This window comes from Amblyomma maculatum, chromosome 1 (assembly GCF_055883805.1).
Source record: "Amblyomma maculatum isolate TAMU_Amacu chromosome 1, ASM5588380v1, whole genome shotgun sequence".
NCBI lineage: Eukaryota > Metazoa > Arthropoda > Arachnida > Ixodida > Ixodidae > Amblyomma > Amblyomma maculatum.
In genome coordinates this window covers 131204990-131218285 of record NC_139344.1, presented here as the reverse complement: position 1 = coordinate 131218285, position 13296 = coordinate 131204990, and the positions used below count along the sequence as shown (strand labels likewise).

The window sequence follows — 13296 nt, the reverse complement described above, 5'->3', positions numbered from 1 at the left end:
ATGGTTATGCTGGGCATACTCCATTCCCCACAGTAACACTGAATGTGCGAGAATATTCAGCTCTGTCAACAAAACTCGAATGAGTTTCGCTCATCTGTTTTCAAGAAAACTGCTGATGGTGAAAGGACACCAGAGTGGCACCTGCTTTGAACAAGCCTACACAGAGAAGATTTTGAAGCAGGCGAAGTCATCAACTACAAAAGCGTTGCAAAAATAAATCGTGACACAATGGAGTTTTCGCTCATTACTCTACGGGACACGGATTTTGCTTGTGGGTGAGTGAGCAAGGGTGACACTAAAGATAAATTCTTGGAAAGTAAAAAAAAAAAAAAAATAGCCCCCCTCCTCGGTCGCGGAGGTTTTACGAATTTTGAAATCTTCAGGTTGGCAGGTATGCATTTATGACACGTAGATTTTTCTGGCGCTAGAATTAAACTGGACAATAGATGTGATTAGGTGGATGGCGAGTCAAATGTGTGAGCTCTTTGTAATATTTTGCAAAACATAAACAAAATAAGCGGATATTTTTCCCTGCTGTATGGCATTCGCAGAGCCCCTGCCAGCTGCACCTGGATGCGTTCCGAACAACAACAGCATGTCAAAAAAACAGGCAGCAGGTATACAGCATCATGAGATGGAAGAGTAAGTGTAGTTCTTTACATGATGCACGCTTTGACGTTCTCGCCAGCTACCGCATGTATCCCCCGTGTGCATTTTCACGCACACGGTAGGAGACTGGCATAACCGACATCTTTGTCATATCGTACACCATGTTGCCATAAGTGTTACCGGAGTACACTGATCATATATAGTGTTAAGAGACTTTTATTAGATATTACGCAGTCATACGCTAACGGACAGCAAATGCTGTAAAATAGCATGCTTCGTTCTGCGCATGTGCTGAGCGCTATTTCAGCTCGAGCATTCACGTACGACCGTGTCACGTCGTTTGTCGAATTTAGCGTGAGCATCCTTGCTGGAGCGAGGAAAAATAACTTGGCGGCGCCCAAGTCACCCGCCTCGGCGAGAATTCGTCAATGTTATTTAGTTTTTTGTCATATTCGCTGCCTTTAAATTGTGCAAATAAAATTTTCATTACTTCCTCTCGCCGACAGCAGAACGAATGAGGAATAAACTTGCCTTATTTTCGATTCTGTGCGACAACTCCGCCGTTCTTAACCTTAGCAGGGCGCATTGTTTTGTTGGCATGGTTTGGATTGCCCTGATCTGGGAGTTTACTGGAGTTTACGTTCGTGTTTTCGTACCGTCAACTGACAGCGCCGATGTGACACACGGAGTTACGTCTTTGAAATTGCTGGCGTTTCTCGTGCATAAGCATCCACACACTATACAGTAAAACCTTGTTAATTCGTATCTCACGGGAGTGAAAAAAATGACCGAATTATCCGAATGTCGAATCATCGAATGTGCAACAAAAACTGCATGTGAATTTTTCTTTTTATTGCATACCTTTACTTTGTGAAGAAGTCAGAAATGCTCGTTTGCTTTTTCGCGGAAAGCTGGGCAGTGAGGACCAGTTTGTGGACATGGGACAACCCTTCCAGGGCGAGCAAAATGCCAGGAGCATCATAACAGACGTCCTCTAAAACTGCTAGAGCATCCGCGATTTCTGTAGCGGTACGACGCACTGGGGGCTCATCACACGGGGGCTCATCATTATCGAGCGAGCCCTCTTCGCCGGGCGCCTCATCTGCCACACCAAGGGCATCACTGATTATCTCATTATTGTTTTCATATTTACGCGATTGTAAGTTGACCCCTTCTTTAAAATTCGAAAACCTGAAGTTGGAACGTCGATTTATAATCGAAATCAAAGCATGGCACTGATAACAAGAGCAAGACAGTAACCATATTAGGGAGGCTACGGTGAATTTGTTTGCTCTATGGCTTTAAGTGCAACATTCAGTTACTGTGCGTGCTTCTCAGGAAGAATTTTTTTTTAACTTTTACTGCACAGCACAAACTGCAGCTGCGGGAGTGTCAATAGTTGAGCCGCTGTTCGAATCGCGGCGACGTTCCTTTTTTTCACGTCAGTCACGTTGGGTCACATGACACGGCGGCACTTCCAGGGAGTGCCGATGGTTCATGGAAGAGCCAACACTGATCATTCGAGTTCAGGCACGTTGCACGTTCACACTTTTTACGACCGGCCACATGCTTCGTCACGAGCTCTCCAGTCCAAAAAGCACTCGGTGCTTGTTCCGTGCAGCGTTCAAGGAGGTGGCTATCATTTATGTGTAAGAAATGTGAAGATTGAAGCTTCTAAACGGGTTATGGGAGTGGCGGTGGTAGCAAGTGCAGCGAGACAAAATATTGAACTTTAATGCAAAGCGAAGAGGCTTCCAAAGGATACAGATGGTAAGCTATCCAGAGCTTGGAGGCCAAGCTTGCCGCGTATATCGCCGAAATACATGATTTGAAGTGGCAACGAGTTGTAAAGCCAGGTAATAAATTTTCATTGTCGAGAGCATCCACAACGGTATGTATGTTTTTTTCTTTTTTTGGGACATGCGGTTTAGGGGGTCGACTTACAATTGAGTAAACACGGTAACTGGCCAGTGACAACAATGCCGCCATCGATAGAAATGTATTCTGCGAGATTCACTTCGGCGGGCAGCAGGCTGACTAATGACTCATCGTCGTCTTTTTACGCTGCTGCTGGCGCTGCAGGCTCCAATTAGGCTTGTGACAGACTACACAAATCCACAATGCCTGGCGTGTGTGCCCATACGCGAGTTGAAATATGAATGGCACTCAGAAGCGTGATGATGCACACCTGCTTCCGATTCATGCAAAGAAGCATACGCTCCAGCACTTGCCTACGATACTTTTCTTTTTTTTACATATTGGAAAACTCCTTGATCCATAGAGTGAAGCACGGCAGGAGTGTTAGGAGAAACACGAGCTGGACCGTCGGCACAGTAGCGGAGTTGCGGATAGATAGATGATGGCTGTAGCGATGCGCGCCTGAAACCAACCATTTTTGTGTGTGTGTGTGTGTGTGTGTATGTATGTGTAGAGCAGCGCCGCATTCTGTACGTTTTTTAAATAGTAGTTTCCGATGTTTCTGGTCCTTGTGAAATGATGGCCGTAGAGATTTGTGCTCTGAAAACTAATTTCCGCGGCAGCCTCGGCCCGCCTTCAGTCCGAATCAACCGGTACGTACGTAATTTAGCGCCGAATTAATGAAAGTTTGCTGCTATAGACATAAGTACATTTTTGAAGGGAGGGAGTGAGCAGGCCGAATTATCCGAATTAACGAGGTTTTACTGTACTAAACTTTTCTAATATACTGACTCTCGGGAGAATGGTAAGCATTCAGCCCATGCATTGCAGTGTGGAGCGCAGGAGCACTGCTGCGATCAAACGGTTGCCAGGCGATTTACACTTGTTTAAGGCGGCCAATGAATGACTTTTCAACCTAGCAACGTAGATGGGGCCAGATGGTGGCGTGCAGTGTAGCTGTGGGCTGCTGCAAATAAAGGGGAAATCGTCGTGTGAGGAGTATTTCTGATGGCATGTTGCGTCGCGTACCTACTGCAACTTCAGATCAGCGTCATGCTTTTTGTTTTCTTGTAAAGTGAAGGCCAATTATCCAGGGGATTTTTCTTCACTTCTATTTTGTCCGTCAAGCTCACACGCCTCCCGCCTTTTCCCGAGTGCCTTAAAACACGTCTCAGCCATAAAAGCAGTCTCGCTGTCTGGTTTGTTTCACATGCTGTCTCACTCTCAAATCGCCAAGGTGGAGCTGCATACAACCGCTATGTGTACTTTTTCTGAATACTGCTCACATACACCTGTATTCTGCATAGGCTTCGGCAGCCGTGCTAATTTGTATATAAAGGTCTGTTATGTGTATCATAATGTAGCATGTATGTTCATAATGGAAACTAAAGCACAAAAAAAGAGCATACTGAAGGAGGAGACCACACAGGACAAGTGCTTTTCCTGTGTGGTCTCTTCTTTCGGTGTGCTTGTACTTTCTTTATTTTTGCTCTTTAGTTTCCATTAGGAATATCTACCAGCATGCCCAACAATCTGCCCTCCTTTATCATATGTGTGTGTGAAATTTAATGCGCATTCAATGTGTGGAGGACTTATTTTTGCAGCATGCCAGGTATATTTTGCACTGTTTTTGTTTGAATATGTACCGTTTACCTAATTTCACGCAACGCTTTTTTAAGGGTGCATATTTGAAGGTGGGTACAAAAGCAGTTGTATTAATGGTCCCCTGTTAGCATTCCTACGTTGGAGCTTGGAATTTGTGCTCGGTGGGAGTGAATTCATGGTAAATAAAAGCCGGCACAGGACGGGACACTTCATACTTGCTGTGTTGACAATATATACAGATCAGTTTTGGGAGTAGGTATCTAAAGTGGAAAAAGAGAGTGCCATGTAATATCGTTTTTTTTTCAATGCTTTGTGAAAGTTATCTGCAAGTGCTCCTGCATTTTTATTCAAACTATAAAAGGTGTCTTTCCTTAACATAGCAGTTAAATTACGCCTTACATAATAAACAAGAGTTAGATTTCCTGTTTTTTTTTTGCAAATTGCAGGCACTTTTTGTCTTGTTTATGCAGAGATATACTTATTTTTTGTTCGCTACTAGTATTTTCTGCGTACGATTTCTATACTTTCAGGGAGCGCAAAAAATCGAGAAAGAGATGCTATAATGTCTCATTAATTGCATGTTTGTATTCCGTGCCTTAAAATAGGTCGGGATTTTCGATCCGTGTGACGCACAGACATCACAAACACATGTAGAACTTAATGGCATTTTCACTAGTAGTAATATTTGTGCTGGTGGCGAAGCAGCTGTTGCACGCGCAATAGACGAAGAAGAAAATTGGAACGCCAGTAAGTGAGCGATGCCTCATGGATAATGGACACTGAAAAAATACATGAATAATATTTTGTCATTTGTTTGCTTTGATTAGGGTGTATTGTTATTAAAGAAGAATGCCGAAACGGACGCGTGCCTAACCAAGCATCAAGAGAAAAACACTAAAAGCAGCTCATATGATTGTGTTTCTGACACGCTCTTAAAGGTACCTTTATCACTTTTTGAGTATTCCCGATATTTAAGGATTCCAAACTATATAGGCGTAGTTAACACATGCAAAGTGTTTTTGCGTTAAAGTTGAAACTGATGGCGTAATCAAAGAGTAAATCTTGGCCTTCTCATAACACTGAAGGATTGCTGGAAAGGTCGGTAATGAAGTCACGGACTGCAACGTTTCTTTTTTGTTGTTGTAGCTTTCACCCATATCCTGCAGTGCATATTCTGATGCCAGCAAACAATGTTTCTAAACCTTTCCTTTCGGAAGTGTTGCTTTCCACGCGGGAAATGTACTGGTAACATTAATGACGTCATCATGCACCCCCCGCCCGTCGATGTGCTGTGCGGAGAAATATGATAGTCGTCGCGAATTTAATGGCTGATTGCACTACTGTTTCCAATGGTAGAGTGCATAAACTAAAATCTATACATTCGAACGCTGGAATCTCATCGAAATCTAAAATTTGTGTTGTCTCTCTTTATAGTGCACGACATGCTTGCGACGATGAAGGCGTAAATAAACTGCATGAAGCTAGTGCCTGAGGGCTGAAGTGTAATGCCTTCCTTAAGAGAATGAAGACTGCTTTTTAAGAAATCATCATCATCATCAACTGATCTATACCCACTGCAGTGCTAAGAAGTGTCGTATTTTCCTCCAATTTAACCGGTCCTGCGCTAGCTGTAACCTCCTGATTCCTGCAAACTTCTTAACCTCATCCACGCAAGTAATTACAATTGAATTGTAATTGAAGGGTTATGCTTTTTAATGAAAAATTGTCACAGTGCTCTTTAAGAAATGGTGAGGAAGTAATACACTTTTTTAACGAAAAATCGTCATGGCACTTGTTAAGAAAGAGGCGCATGAAACTCGTTTCGTGGTAATAAATCGGAAGGAGAGTGCTGCGCGCTCAACTGCTGATTACGCTGCGTACATACGGTGTTTGGAAAAGGAATTTTGGATAGTTCGATTCTTAGTTTTGAAAACACATCAGAAGCTTTGGCGTTAAAGGCCCAGTTCTAAAGGAAATCCAGATTCGGCACTGAGAACGAAAATTTATTGGTAGTAAAATGTTAGTCATTAAGCATGTGGTATAATGCATGTGCGCAACGGAGGACCTGCATTGGGAGCTTGCAAAAGTGCGTCTTTAAAGTTGTTGTCTAATGCAATTAAGGCCAAAGTTCAAGGCAACTTTTATAAGTCTTTATTACTATGCCTGGAAAAAAATTCAGTTCCTGGAAGTGAAATTATTGCTTTCACGAAGAGGCTGGCGTGGGTGCATAAGCATTTGAGGCTGATACGGCTGGTACCTGGCTGGTACGGCGCGTGTCTGGTTCGAGACGCACGAAGAAGATCTAACATCCTGGGACATGTGCAAAGAGAAGCTTCGGGATCTCTTTGGCAAGCCAATCGGACGCAAGCTCGGCGCTAAAAAGGACCTGGCGTCGCGAGCACAGTCGTCGACCGAATCCTATCTGTCGTACATACAAGACGTACTAGCTCTATGCTGCAAAGTGAACAGCGCCATGCCTGAGTGTGACAAGGTGGGCCACATCTTAAAGGGCATTGCTGACGACGCTTTTAACCTTCTATTTTGCAAAGATTGTACGACGGTCGACTCCGTCCTCGAGGTATGCCGGTGGTTTGAGCAAGCTAAACATTGTCGTATTGCTCCCCGCTTCGACCGCTTGCCAAACACAGTTGCTACGTCTTCGTGTGAAGATCTGCCAACACTGCAGCAGCCGTCCCATGAGCCAAACTTGACCAGGATCGTTCGCAGAGAGCTGGAGGCAATGGCCCCCATCGCATTCACACCTCAGCCGGCGGATGCTACTATAGCACTGATCCAAGCTGTCGTTCGGCAAGAATTCGCAAACGTGGGCCTTAATGCGAGCGTAAGCCACAGCTCTGGTCAGCCGTCCGCACAGCCATCTGTCCAGCCCACCGTTCCGGTGGTAGCTGCTGCGGCTCCGACTGCTTCCCGACGCGATATCCCGAATCTACCCGACGCTACCGCAACCCAGAAGAATGGCGGACCTTCGACAACCGACCCATCTGCTTCAACTGCTCACGTGCCGGCCACATTTCTCGCCATTGCCGCAGCCGTTGGGTTCCGCCATCTCGACCTCGCTACTATCATGATCGCAGCACCGCCTACGGACCACACCCAACCTCTCTGCGTGATATGCCCTCTCGTGACTTTAACCCGCCATCCCCGCGCATGTCCAGCCGATCGCCGTCTCCCCAGACCCGCCGTTCCCGCTCCCCCCTACCTCACCGTTCCTCGTCCCCTCACTTCTCTGGCCCGCTCCCGGAAAACTGATCAATGCAGCTCCCGGAGGTGAAGCTGCATTGACGACCCGGCCCGAAAATCCTCTGCTGACCCTCGCTCATCGCCGCAATCTTCTAGATATCTGTAGATGGTGTGCCTGTTACCGCCCTCATTGACACTGGTGCCCAAATTTCCGTCCTCAGCTCTTCGTTTCGCCGCCGACTCAAAAAAGTTGTCACACCCGCCTCTTCATCAGCCGTTCGTGTCGCCGACGGAGGCGTCGCTGCCGTCGTGGGACTTTGCACTGCGCGCGTGAGCATTTGTGGTCGAACTACCCCTGTGCTCTTCACTGTAATTGACCGCTGCCCTCACGATGTGATCCTCGGCATCGACTTTTTAACGGCGCACTCTGCCCTGATTGATTGTTCAAGTGGCCTCCTTCGCTTAGACCTGCCTTTCTGCTCCGACCGCACAGATATCAAGCCACGCCTCTGCTCCGCCGAGTTTGTTCGCCTACCGCCCGAAGCTGCCATGTATGTTCCTTTGGCCCCGTTTCCTGCTATTCCTGATGGTACATACGTCACTTGTCCAATCACCGATGTTGTTCTCCACCGTAATGTCATACTCCCTCACACTGTCCTGACCGTCACGGATAACAGAACCTATCTTCCCGTCCTTAACTTTAGCCGCTCTGTCCAAGTTTTGCCCCATGGCATTGCACTCGCTGACTTGCTTCCGTTGGCTGACTGCGAAGTTTCTGCCCCCAAGCCTGTGCCTCTGTCTGAACCCCCCGTATCAGCTTCTCGTTCGACCCTTTTTACTCCCATGATAGCACCGGATTTGACACCTCAGCAAGCCGGTGCTCTCTCCGACCTTTTGCTTTCGTACAAGGACATTTTTGATTTTTCCGACCGACCTTTGGCCCAGACATCTGTCGTTACCCATCGCATCAATACTGGTGATGCCAGCCCTATACACAGAAGGCCTTATCGAGTCTCTCTTGCTGAGCGCCACGTGATACAGAAGGAGGTCGACAAGATGTTGACAAATAATATTATTGAGCCTTCCTGCAGTCCCTGGGTGTCTCCTGTCGTTTTAGTCAAAAAGAAAGATCAAACTTGGAGATTCTGTGTAGATTACCGCCACCTCAATCAGATCACTAAAAAAGACGTTTATCCGCTCCCGAGAATTGACGACGCCCTCGACTGCTTGCATGGTGCCAGTTATTTTTCCTCGATCGACATGCGTTCCGGCTACTGGCAAACAGCTGTCGACGAACGGGATCGAGAGAAAACCGCATTTGTCACCCCTGACGGACTATACCAATTCAAGGTCATGCCATTTGGCCTCTGTAACGCTCCTGCGACCTTCTAGCGCATGATGGACTCGCTTCTCCGTGGCTTCAAGTGGACAACATGCTTATGCTACTTAGATGACGTGGTCGTTTTCTCTCCCACGTTCACAAGTCACCTTGAACGGCTTTCTACGATACTGGCAGTCTTTCGCCGCGCCGGTCTTCAACTCAACGCAAAAAAATGCAGCTTCGGCCGCCGCCAGATCAAAATCCTGGGACATTTGGTTGACGAAAATGGTGTGCAGCCCGACCCTGATAAAGTTCGTGCAGTCCGCGAGTTCCCTACACCACGTAATACAAGTGATGTGCGAAGTTTTCTCGGGCTCTGCTCCTACTTCCGTCGCTTCATTCGGAACTTCGCTGACCTAGCACGTCCCCTTACCTCCCTTTTGCAGAAAAACGTGAATTTCTCGTGGAGCCATGAACAAGCTCAGGCCTTCACAACGCTCATTTCCGCGCTCACCGCTGCTCCTGTACTGGCGCACTTCGACCCGTCTGCGCCTACAGAACTGCGCACCGACGCTAGCGGACATAGCATTGGCGCCATCCTTGCCCAGTACCAGCACGGCCACTCTCGTGTGATTGCCTATGCCAGCCGCCTTCTATCTCAGTCCGAGCGCAATTATTCCATTACGGAGCGCGAATGCCTTGCACTTGTTTGGGCGTTGACCAAATTCCGCCCTTATTTGTTTGGGCGGCCCTTCAGCGTAGTGACGGACCATCATGCCTTGTGTTGGTTGTCATCACTTAAGAACCCTACTGGCCGCTTAGGTCGCTGGGCCTTGCGATTACAAGAATACACGTTTGCTGTTGTGTACAAGTCAGGGCGCCTACATCAAGACGCCGACTGCTTGTCCCGCCACCCCGTTGACCCTCCTGAACTTCCTGACAATACTGCTGACGACTGCGTTTTGTCCATTTCGAACTTTCTCCACATCGGCGTCGAACAGAGTCGTGATCCTTCCCTGCGCCCCATTATTGATCACCTGCGCAATGACAGCACCGATCCGCCCATCAGTATGTTTGTGCTGCTTAATAACACATTATACCGACGCAATATGCGCCCAGATGGTGTAGACCTTTTGCTTGTTGTCCCGACACATCTACGCTCTGCTGTTCTTGCTTAAGTTAAGTTAAGTTAAATTGGTTCACAGGAAGGGAAAGGCGCAGTAACTGTCACACTTGCTCTGTGGACACCCGAACCGCGCCGTAAGGGAAGGGAGGAAGGTGGGAGTGAAAGTGGAAAGAGAGAAAGAGGAGCCGTAGTGGAAGGCTACGGAGTAATTTCGACCACCTGGGGATCTTTAACGTGCGCTGACATCGCACAGCACACGACGCCTCTTCGTTTCGCCTCCATCGAAACGCAGCCGCCGAGGTCGGGTTCGAACCCGGGAACTCCGGCACAGTAGTCGGGCGTCTTACCACTGCACCACCCACCTTCATGATGCTCCTACAGCAGGGCACCTAGGAGTGTCCCGCACATACGACAATGTTCGACGGCGATTCTACTGGCCTGGCCTCTACCGCTCTGTTCGTCGCTACGTCGCTGCCTGTGAGCTGTGCCAGCGCAGGAAGACCCCGTCTCTTCACCCTAGTGGGCCCCTGCAACCGCTCGCAGTTCCAACTGAGCCCTTTTCTCGAGTTGGTCTCGACCTACTCGGGCCATTCCCCACATCGACTTCAGGGAACAAATGGATTGCCGTAGCGACCGATTACGCCACCCGGTATGCCATAACCAGAGCTATCCCCACCAGCTGTGCCTTCGACGTTGCAGACTTTCTTTTGCATGACGTCATCTTGCTTCATGGTGCTCCGCAGACTTTCTTTTGCATGACGTCATCTTGCTTCATGGTGCTCCTCGTCAACTGCTCACCGATCGCGGTCGCTGCTTCCTTTCTAAAGTTGTTAATGACCTCCTGCGCTCATGCGCTACGCGCCACAACTTCACAACGGCCTACCATCCAGAAACGAACGGTCTTACTGAGCGCCTTAATCGTACCCTGACCGATATGATGTCAATGTATGTTTCTGACCACCACCGTGACTGGGACATCTCTTTACCTTTCATAACATTCGCTTATAACTCCTCACGACATGATACCGCCGGATACTCTCCATTTTATCTACTCTTCGGCCGCGACCCTCTACTTCCCTTCGACACCTTGCTGCCTCTTGACGATTCCTCCTGCAGTTACGCTTCTGATGCCATCGCCCGCGCTGATGCCGCCCGTCATATTGCTCGAGACTGGCTTCGTGCGTCCCAGCGTTCTCAAAAGCACCGTTACGATCTCCAGCACCGTGACGCCTACTACCCTCCTGGCTCCCTCGTACTCCTCTGGCTCCCTGCTCGACTTGTAGGCATGTGCGAAAAACTTCTGCCCCGCTACGTGGGCCCTTACCAGGTCTTGCGGCAACTTACCGACGTGACGTACGAGATTATCCCTGTGAACCGCCACTCTCCGGCAAACCATCATCCAGAAGTCATGCATGTCGCCCGTCTCAAACCTTATATCTCGCGCTCACCTGTTTAGTCTACGCACCGGGACTGTGCTTCTTCCGCGAGGGGGTATTGTTACGGTACGCAGTGAAAAAGACGATGACGAAGTGCTGGGCTAGTAGAGAAAGACGACGCTGCAGCTACGTCTGGTTCTCCTGTGAGTGTGTCCCTGACGGTGAACTGTTGCGGCTACGACGTACCATCGCCTCCTAATATCTCGACGTGCCTCGTAACAATATACGCTATGCACAGCGCCTATAGGGGTGCCACTGAAAGCCGCGTAGCGGCGGCTGGTGGAACCCGAGGCGGACCTCATGCGGGAAGCGCGGCCGTGGTGCGTGCATGCGATCTGCCGTTTCTGCACGTCTCGCGGGAATTTCCGTGTTGACAGTTGTGGTTTCCTACGTGGACATAAGCCACCAACCACCGCGGGTTCGAGCGTCGCGCGAGCCGAAACCCCGATCCGCCGTTACCACGCGCACCCTGAAACACCGCAGCGCGCATTCAACCTCCACCGGGAGGAGAGCACTTCGCTGCAAGGACACCAACCTCCAAGTTCACGAAGGAGACGTTTATTGAAACGCCATCCTCCAGCGGCACATACACACACACACACACACACACGCACACACATACAAAATATACAAAACGCACAAGTGACACGGAGTGCGCCGCAAGCACGCAAGGGCGTGCTGTGATCTCTCTCTCGCAGTGACCAGAGGGTTCCTTTGAGAGAAAGTGGGCAACCACCGCAAGGTACGCCTGTCGCGGATCGTTGGATCACGATCGACAGGCTCGAGCTTCGCTCTCAGGTAAGACCCGGAGCAGACGAACTCGAGTACACACTGGTCTGCACGGACAAAGGCCGGCAGACAAGAACAGTTGCGTACGCACCTTGCGATGTCTCGGAGGGGTCTCTCTCTGAGCTCCGCTCGAACAGTCGTGCGAGCGCGGCTGTCGAAGCGGTGCCGTGTTCCCGCCAAAAGGTGCCAATGAGAACAGTCACTGGGACGCCAGGGCGGAGCTGTGGCCCGAACGACAGTGACAAGTCGCTCGAGCCCCTCTCCGCCGCCTCAGGCGGGAGAAAGGGAACGGGGAGAACAACTGGGAAGCGGGCGGCGGCCGCGCAAAGGGCAGCCGCAGCAAGCCCGAATCCCACACAGTGTGCGCAAGGGAATCGTACTGTATAATAGTGTACATGTGTTGGTTATCACGGCCGTCTGGGACTACATCGCCTCCATATGCATCAAGTGCTTACTGTAGACGAGCGTCAACAAGGTTCCGTACAAAGTGGAGTTCATTTTGAGTGCCCTGCTTTCATTATAACGGCATGCTAATTAGTTCATTCCTTGACCTATGAACCGATGTTCTTTCTTTGCTTAATGGTACACGCTTGCTTCGTTTATATGCAATATATTGCTACAGTAAACTAGGCAGCATCGTCGAAACTGCGAGTGGTTTCGTACCGGTGCGACCGCAGGAAAATCCAGCGAGCTTGCAAATCAGCATTCTGAGCATCAGAAAAATAGCGCATATTGGGCTCCTGTAGCAAGAGTTGAGATTTTTCTTGTGCTTTACCACTGCCTGTACAGCATGGATTTCACGTATTCCGTCGTCAAAAAGGCAGAGCGGGTAGATAATTTAATGGAAGAGTGAGATATTAGCACAGGCGATATCTGAAAAGCTACATCACAGGTTAGCCAAGAGCATATTAGATTTGAATTTTATATCCTATGTTATTATTGTAGTATCATCTTCATTTCATTTGTATCACCATCGCGCCAAACTGCAGAACTACAGCGCGCTTTATAACCAGCTCTAGAGCCCTAGTTTAAACAGCAAGTGCAGCGACATGTTATGTTTTCGTAATCTTGCCAGACAGCGTATTGTTTCTTCTTCGCTAGCGGAGGCAACCAAGTTTAAGCAAAAAGTGTTCACCGAAGGTGCAATGGCAAGCGGAAAACACTAAAAACATAGTTATCACTCAGCCCCGCCACACGGCAAATTTAATGCCAATTCCATCGAATGACATTTGTTCAAAATTATATTTGTTTGCTGCTACACGAGAAAATATGACATTCGATGAAAACGAAAT

At 48.6% G+C, this 13296-nt stretch overlaps 1 long non-coding RNA gene across 2 annotated transcripts in view; it reads left to right on the top strand.

Annotated features, from left to right (window-relative positions):
* LOC146203928 (uncharacterized) overlaps positions 1-13296 on the top strand; it is an 83343-nt gene that overhangs the window by 19123 nt on the left and 50924 nt on the right. For both annotated transcript variants that reach the window (XR_014702565.1, XR_014702564.1), the window contains exon 2: positions 552-642. This is a non-coding gene — a long non-coding RNA (uncharacterized LOC146203928). The remainder of the gene's footprint in view (positions 1-551; positions 643-13296) is intronic.